Raw genomic sequence first — 9,720 nt, forward strand, 5'->3', positions numbered from 1 at the left:
TTATACAGCAATGCATGTCCGTAGCATTTTGCATTTTTGAGAATTTTGATCGGAATAAATACGTCTGTCGGTACGTTATGACCCTATCAAATACAATGTAATAATAGAGAGTATTTTTAAACTACTTATCAGTCGAATTTTGGAAAGAAAATTCGTCGGTGCAGGAAACCATTACCAAACAACTCGAAATAGGACTACCCGAACACTGCTCGGGTTAGTCAATAAAAACAAATACATAAATATATTTGGCTCGAACAAACCAATACCACCGAGTTGGAATACTATTTGCCCGAGCAGCACTCGGACTTATCAATGCAACACAAACTCCTCACCCGAGTCACGCTCAGAATAAACTGACAACTGGTTAAATTGAAAATTTTAAACATTTCAGAAGCTGATGAAACTATTCGCGACTGGTCCGGAAAGAAGCCTCGTCAGTATACTGTAACAGAAGACACCTCTGTTTCTGCAGAGACTTATAGAAGTAAGTACGCGAAGGCACCAACACATATCTACCCTATACCGGAAGCCAGACTGTCTTCCAAGTTCAATAGTGGAAAGAAATCGAAAGACAGAATAAGTTTTATAAAAAAGACTTTTTCACCTCATAAGACCGTTGTGGCCAAAAGTGGGGAAGTAGCATTTACGCATGATATCTGAGTGTTTTGTAGGTACTTTTGAGGGTTGTAGGATGTATGAATCCATTCACCACTAAATCAAGAAAATTTATTTTGGCGGGAAGCATTTTACAGTATGAGAATTTGCTCATTTTACAAATTTTTTGCATTATGTCCTAAAAGGTTTTTTTATTATTAATTTTCTTTAATGACTCTATCATATTAACTGGTTTTTGGTAGATTATAGTTATATTAACCTTATTAACAATAAGTACTTAATGAAACATCCTAAAAGTTTATACAATATTATAAAACTTATATTTCTAATATTGAAGATAAAACAATTCTTAAAAATTCAACACTTTTTAATGAATCAAGACACAAATTGCACTTTTGTACTGTATAGTATAAGCCAAAATTATAATTTTCATGTTATTTTAATATTGTAGAAGGTTTTTCTCTAGAAACTTACGTTTATGTACTTCATTCATAATCTTCGACCGCCAAATGTTTCACTTCTGTAGACTAAGTATATGTATATGCATGTATGCATTTACTTACACATAATTTTATTCGATGTAGATCACCTAGTGTAAAATCGCTACATTGACTTTAGAAAGCAAAAAGGTTTTTAGCAAAATTTTCAGCATTAATCAATTTTGTTTGGAAGACAAGATTCGTCCATACTCTGATTGGTTCAACCATATATTTTTCAAATGGTTTGCATATTTTGGATGGATTTAGATGTACATGAACAGAAATCAAAATATGCAATACTGGGGCATCAATTACATGCGTAAGTTAACTATAGATAGTAGATACTGTTACGTAGAACACTTTGACTTTACTTTTGGACTTTTTCATCTTAAATGTTTGGGATTTTTAACTAATCGTCGATTCGTTTTCTCACAAAGCTAAAGTTACCGAAAAAAAATTTACAAATTTTTGTTTTTCACAGAAGTAAAGTCGATGTTAACTACAACTCATATTTAAAATGTTAACTTTCACGTAATACAAGTCCAGTGCTGGAATTACAGTGAAAAATCACCTATTTAACTACATAACGAAGATTACTTTAACTTTACTTTTGGTCAGGAAGTATAAGTTATCAGAAAGAAATATATTCATATATGTTTTTTGTTTATCGAATAGAACCGATGTTAAAGTTAACTACACCATGATCTCAAAATATTGACTCCGTAACTCTATACAGAATTTAACACTGTGACTGAAACTACGTATGAAAGATAATTGTTACTGTATTTCAATTTAGTTATAATATTTCTTTTTAATTCACTGACTTACTGACAATACAAATGGAAAGTCTTTAGAAGTAAAAGACTTGAAGTAAATTTAAATTTATCTGCACTATATATAGTTAAGGCGTTCAGCATACAAACCTGGCCCAGGTGCATTAAGTACGGAAAATATTCAGATTAAAAACTTCATCCTCGCTTTTTATTTTTGCTTGAAATCTTTTCGCTTTCTCAGTATCAATGTTTTTTTTCTTTATTTTTATATGTAGTTTGCATATGTAGTATTATCTAGTTGTAATATTAACACTGTGTTTCAGAGGGAAACTGATAATTCAAATAGGTAAACCATAACGAGTAAGTTATGACGAGCATAATAATATGGTAAATCCCCATACAAAATATGTAATATCAGATTAATAGATTTCCATAGACCTGCTTTTACTTTCTATCGTTACCGCCCTAAAAAAAGATACCGGATTCAGGAAATATTTAAAGCTAGTGCCTATACCATGTATTTTTATTTGATTTGTAAAAACAAAATTCTTAATTAAGTTAATTATATATTTTTTGATACATTACTATGAAGAGTATCTTAATAGTATATAGAAGTTTTGCGGTGTCTCTCTGAAACATTTTTTTTTTGTATTTTATATACTTTTGCTTTTTTCTGCTTGATTTTTCAATAAATAAAATTAGTAGTTGTGTTATTTATAATAATTTTACCTTACACTAACCCTCATTTTCAATACATAATCATTTTCAACTATTTGCACCATTCAACAGTAACATTCAATTTAACAAAAGAAGCCGATTATACGCGTTTATCTGATGCAGAGGCACAGTTTCATCCATATTCCCAACAGGTTGAGAAACAATTTTTAGACAAATAAGAACCATAATTGATAGACAATTCAATTTGAATGTAAACTAATCACGCTTGTGTTTAATTACTAACCATTTCAATCCCTTTTTTATCCACCTCAGAATATGGATGTGAGGTCCCAGTTCCATTTTGTTACCCTCTCAGGTCTGTTTATGGTTAAACACCCAAAATTAAAACACCATGTAAGTATGGTATTCAATCTTCATTTTTGTTAAAAATATTAATAACAACGCTTTTGCATGGTAATTTACTAATCGCTTTAGTTCTTTTGCATGTATGGTAAGAATCATCCCATATCTGGACAAATTGGTAAGTGTTCTTATTTTTCATTAATTTGGTGATATTTTCCTTCAATTCTTTAAATGGTATTTAATGTAGTATTTCTCTAATTATTTTTTATTATTAATTTGGTAACCATTGCAACGTTTGGATTTTAACCTTTATTTATTATTTTTATTTTTTGAATAATAAATTTATAAAGCGTCATTTTTGTGAAAAATCATCCTACAATTTATAGTAATTTTAAAATTTGTGACGACATACGTAAATTACTTTTCACCCCAATAAATCTAACAATGTAAATAATCAGACATTTTTATTTATCGTATATTGTGATATACTATTAAGTTAGTAGTATTCTTATAATATTTAATGTTTGATCATGCAAGAAATCATTTTCTTTTATTTTTTTGCAGAAATCAAAGCTTACAGGGAAAAACAAGCTGGTTAGTATTTTTTTTACTGTACATTTCATGTTTCTTAGATGTTTACATTTTATTTAGGCTACTATGAGTATAAAATAATTATATTTATTCATTAATAATTTTGTTTTCCAGAAAAAGATATGAAGTTCCTTAGAATCGGTTCATTGAATCTGAGAGTCAAGAAAACCACGCACGCTTTCAGCAACTTTCTTGGTGTTGGTTCGGGCAGTAAGAACTCTGGACACAAGTATGTGAACAAGCACACCAGTTTGTTGTCACATTCGTATCCTGCTCGCCCGACTGAAATCAAATCCTGGGGGTCGGCGGATAATTTACAGGTAAACATCATCACCATTATATTAACAATATTCAGGCTACTTTTAAATATATATATATATATATGTATATATATATATATATATATATATATATATATATATATATATATATATATATATATATATATATATATATATATATATATATATATACATGTATATATATATATATATATATATATATATATATATATATATATATATATATATATATATATATATATATATATATATATATATATATATATATATATATATATATATATATATATATATATATATATATATATATATATATATATATATATATATATAAAATAAAATAAGACGTGTAATTCCGATTGAAAATAAATTGCCCATGGGTACCTTAGGTGTCTTATTTTTCAATGTAAGGAAACGTATGGAATTTTCAATTATACAGAAACAGAACTTTTGGTACCATTATGTCAAAGTTATCAACTGCTCCTTCAACACCCCATATTGATCGAGTCTCTGATATACCTAACTAAAAGGAGAACCCTATATGATAGCTGCCTGTAATATAGTTTATTTTATTTCAGGTTTATATTGGTTGTATTGTAAAAAATATCTAACAATGTTAAAAATGTTTCTAGGGTGACCAAGTGATGCCACCTCCGCAGACAAATAAAGTGAAGCGTAAGGTGCACAAGAAAAGTATAGAGTTCCCGGTCCAATCACAAAGTAGAAGCACCCCGAGCACGCCCAACCAAGTTCGATCTCTACTGGGAACGGATGATCAAATTCCATCTCACTCCAGTACTCCGCCCCAACAGGATTCTGACTCAGACTCGGCATGCGGATTTGATGCACAATGGCAGTATAAAAAATAGTTACATTTATTGTTCTGCAAAGTTATCATGTTTAATTACAAAAATGATTTTACTCATCACCGCATTTCAAATCTCATATGACATTTACACCACATGGCTCAGTTGATATTTTTGATTAATCATACATTTTAATTAATAAAAATATCATTCTAACCTAACTTTGTTGCAATCTTTGTAACTTTCATGTTATTGCTGACTTTTCTAAGTAATAACTGCATATGAGAGTGTATTAAGTTGTTTTTATTTATTATTTTATTTATACTAGTTGTGGATAATTAGGTTTTAACATCACATTTTAGTCATTATATTGACTCAGTATATATTCATACTAATTATGTAAATCGCATTGATTGTTAACAATTTTAATGTGCAAAAGATATTTTTTAATAAGTAATGTAGATAAATTCTAATCCTAATAGGTCAGTTTTATGATTTTATAAATACATATATAAATGCACTTTTAAAGCTTAAGCCCTTTTCGTTAAATATTATATAAATAATAATTACAGCCTATAAAAGTCATAGGTCAAATAAGGTGGAGGTTATTTTTTAATATTCAGAAATTATTTTATGCATGGAATAAATGTAACAATAACTAAAATATGAGATGTAAGTCCATGATCTGAAATTTTTGAGATAACAAGATAAAATTGCATTTATTGTTTATAGTTCCAGATTCCAGTATAAGTTTACTTAAAAAATATCTTGAAACTTAATATTTTTTGTATTCCACATCTTGTAACACGCTATAATAAAAAAACAAAGATTTTTAAATACATTACAATTGCATAGATGATGTTTCACATTTATATTATATATTATTTTTTTATATCTACTACTTACCTTATTTATGAGTTATGTGATACACACATATGTAAATATATTTGTTATAACTATTGCTTACCTATTTATGGCTTAATGACATATTATGACGCTTTTCTTGTTCTAAAAAAACTAATTGCCCAGCATAAATATTATAAATAATTTGTAAAAAGGTTAGTGGTAATTTCCTTTTTTTAATATTAATGGATAAAACCTACCTCAATATTTCTGCAGAACCCTAATTAAATCATTTACTATTGCCACAGATTTATCGCACTATTTAAGATAAAAGTGAATACAAACTCATTTTCTATGGATATTTTTAGAGCTTTCTTGTATTATTAAATTATACTTTATACCTGATGTGAATATACTAATTATCATTTATATTGATAAGTACAAAGTTGGTATAAATAAAATATAATATTCCAAACTTAAGCGCAAATTAAATCGATCAGCTTAATCACAAATTAGAAAATAGGTTCAATCTACGTGGTAATGTCGATCGAATTGTGATAAAATAAATATACATACTTAGCATTTTTTTTATATAATTTTTTTAGGTTTTGTTTTTCTTAATACCTCTATATAGAAATGATAATTTATGTTAAGCAAAATAATGCAGTATTATTTTTTCACATTATTTTTTTTTGTGTAAGTGACTAGTTATTAATTTAGATTGTTTATATTTATTTTTTTTTATAATATTTTGTTTTCCTTAAAACTTTTTATTTTTTTAAATTAATGGACCCAGGTTTGCATTCCAGATTTTTTTCTTTCTTATGAACTGCATAATTTATGTCACTTCATTTGTTGAATATATAATTTATTTACCTTGTTTAAACACATAATATATTCTTTTTTAAATATGTAGGTATATTTTATTTATTACTTCGTTCCTGGATGAAAATATAAATTGTAAGAAATTAATAATTCATACTGAATAAAAAATAGAATGCATATTTTAATGTTTTTAGTTGTAACAATTCCTTTCATCTGCATGATGTTTTGATTTAACGATAGTAGCATCCTCATACTCAATTCATCATTGCATAGTAAATTATTATCTTTTCTCAAGTACTCTTTAAAATAAATAATTAAAATTGAAACATCCAACGTGTCCTCATTTTCTTATATTGTAAACACACATATACAAACTTCTTTATCTTTCGTGCATTAATATAGGGTATTTATTGTTTAAAAATAAAATAACACTACCAAAATAAGCAGCAGACCTAATAAAACAGAATCAACTGTATTCTTATACACTCGCAAACTATATTTCTAACATTCAGCTCAATAAAAATTGGAGTAAAAGCTTTGTTTTTATATGTCTGTAATAAACTTTGCGCATAGTTTTTAGGAAATAAATATTTTATATGTTTCATGCATTTTTCAAGTGTATATATATTTTTATTTAATTATAATGTTAGTGCCTTGATAACTTCACGCCTATAATGTTAGCTTGTTTTTTGTATATTGCATATATTTTTTGAAAATAAATAATTTTATGATTGCCTTATGTGTATTTTCATTGGACTTCAACCAATCATGTTTTTTTTTCACACTATTGTTCATAATTTCTTATTTCACCCATCGGCCTATCAGCCGCCAACTGTTGGCGGCAGGTATATTTTTACATTTGCAAATCAGCCGCCGTTTAAGCCACGCCCCCATTCGTGGTAGTTCATATTATAAAGATACTTTCGTGTGATATCTACAAATCAGTAAAGAAAGCTATTTGTAATGCATTATTTCTTATAATTTTAATACAAATTTTCTGACGACACTTGACCAAAGATGTCCCTGTAAGGATAGAATTATCCTTTTGATTGAAATATCAACTAAAATCAGTAAGAAATCAAAACATTACATCCCAGGAGTAATGTTTTATTGAGTTATTTTTTCAAGTTTTCATGTTAATTTATCACATTTCTGATCTAGACACACAATAAAATACGTGCATAATAGTTATATGTACCATATTTATTGGTAAAACAGTAAAAGTTATAATTTTATGAGATAGTTTATTTTTATAACTCGGTTGAATTTGAATGCCGTTGACGCCGCAGCCACGCGCGCGGTGTCATTGGTCAGCTGTTGGACCGCGCACTAAACATTTGATGTTTAGTGCGCGGTACCTTTTTTTGCATTAAAGATTATTTCTTTGTTTGTTCTCGTTTTATCAGGTGCAAAATATTAGCGCCCCCTTGTTTGACAACCCATATCACCTCCCCTCCGGGCGAAGCAACTTTCTTACTTGCGGGGATACATTCAATTAGTTTCTTTATATACATGTTTTGAAAAAAAACTGATATGCGGATGGGTTAAAAAAGCAAATTTCTGTGGGCCAATGTAGTTTAATTCTTTCATTAATTGATTCGGCAGTCACTTTGTGATAAAATCTATACATTTTAAATTTTAGTTTTACTTAGTAAATACCACTATATATTCAAATCTACTGTGACACGTGTAGCTTTTAAGAAATAGTGGTATTTACTAAGTAAAACTTATAAAAAAATAAAAAAAAGAGTAAAACTAAGTTTAAAAAAAATTGAGGAATATTTTTTTCAAAGTTATAAACAATTAAATAAAGAAATGTGCCAATTAAAGCATTAAGAGGTAAGTAGTTTCCATGATAAGTAAACCATAAAATTACTGCATTTGATCTGCCTCAACTTGCAATCAATATTTCAGTTTCATAACATAATCCTTATATTGAAGAATTTCCAGGATACTGTCTTCATTCAAGTGAGAGGGAATATAAAATATGACATATTCAATCATAAAATGATTAAGTCAGGAATAATTTAAACAGTGTTTGTTAAAAATGAGTGATGTTTTAGAACTCGGGACTGGAATTACAGTAAGAAGATAACGTGTACGGATAATACGCGGTCTAGATTTTTACTTTACTTCTGTTTGTTACAACAAAAAAAACATTAATTTTATTTTCGGTGCATGGATAATATACCGTAAGTACATTTTAAATAATCATTATTTAAAATAATGTTTATTATTGTTAATGTAACGATTTTTTTTACTATATACTTTTTTAATGTAAATCTGTACAATTCCCGAACAAATAAAAAAAATTAAATAAAGTAGTAATGTTTCAGAAAAAATATTTTATTTGATACAAATCAGTCAATACATTAATATATGGGAGCAATTATATGTACATACTTTTTAAAAATGTCAATTTTACATTGTGTATAAATATTCTAAACTATTATATTAAAGGTGTAGAGATTATTTTGTTGAACTCCATATCAAATTTCAAACTTGATAGAGATTAATAAAAGATTAATGCGTTTTCTAATACTCTTTAAAAAATACATTAAGGTAAAAACAATAAAAAATATATGATACATAACTCAAATATGTCAAAATACTGTAAAATAGAATTTTTAAAAATGTTTCAGTGCTGTTTTTCATTTCAATAAACTCCAATATAATATATATTTTTAATCTATTGATCCAAAATACAATATTTTTCCTTAAAGCAGCATATATCATGACGGAGTGCAATATTTTTGTCTTGTGACTAAAATTGAGCACTGAAAGTGATAGATGTAGTGGTCATAAATTTTATGTGTTCCGCAACACTGCAATTATTACAGTGAAAATATTTATTTTTAAATTAATCTTCTTCACAATCATTCTAGAACCGTGGTACATGATTAAAATGTGCTAAGCGCTACACTACAAGTTTGGACATTAGTATGAACAGCAAAACAAAATATGTTTCGCCAGAGTGTTGTCATTGGTGTATTTGTTGGGGTATTAATCTTATAAATAAAATAATACATCTTAGTTTTATAAAATTAAATTAAATTGTAGATAAACATACCATTTCAGGGCAGTAAAATATGATGACTATTTATTTTACATTAATACTCAAATATCACAATGAAAAGGCTAAAACTACACAATATGCCTTAAAAATTACATTACAGTAAAAGTTCATTGATTTCAAAATTAATCACCTAATATTTGTATTAATATTATGAGAAAAGGGTGTAAAAATGTTTTTTAAAGTTTGGAATGAGTTTTTTTCAAATAAAATAATTACATTTCTTTAAATCATATGCAAATTACTTACATAAAAACATACTATATGTCCTCTACATAGGTGAAATTTCAAGTTGCAAAATTGAACAAAGTATATAATGAAGTGTAAATAAATCAATGAGGTGTAAGTACATGTATTTATTTGATAAAACAGATTAGCTTTGTATGTAATTAT

General features: G+C 27.3%; 1 protein-coding gene across 1 annotated transcript in view; it reads left to right on the forward strand.

The window, feature by feature from the left end:
* sowah (ankyrin repeat domain family member sosondowah) overlaps positions 1-3,481 on the forward strand; it is a 174,903-nt gene extending 171,422 nt beyond the window's left edge. The window contains exons 7-8 of the mRNA XM_088277616.1: positions 392-484; positions 3,452-3,481. The gene's annotated coding sequence lies outside the window, so the exon portion shown is untranslated. The remainder of the gene's footprint in view (positions 1-391; positions 485-3,451) is intronic.
* The last annotated feature ends 6,239 nt before the right edge of the window (positions 3,482-9,720 follow it).

The sequence above is a fragment of the Brachycentrus maculatus genome, unplaced genomic scaffold, assembly GCF_059751285.1.
Source record: "Brachycentrus maculatus isolate JH-2025_06_01 unplaced genomic scaffold, ASM5975128v1 h1tg000048l, whole genome shotgun sequence".
In the NCBI taxonomy this organism is placed as follows: domain Eukaryota; kingdom Metazoa; phylum Arthropoda; class Insecta; order Trichoptera; family Brachycentridae; genus Brachycentrus; species Brachycentrus maculatus.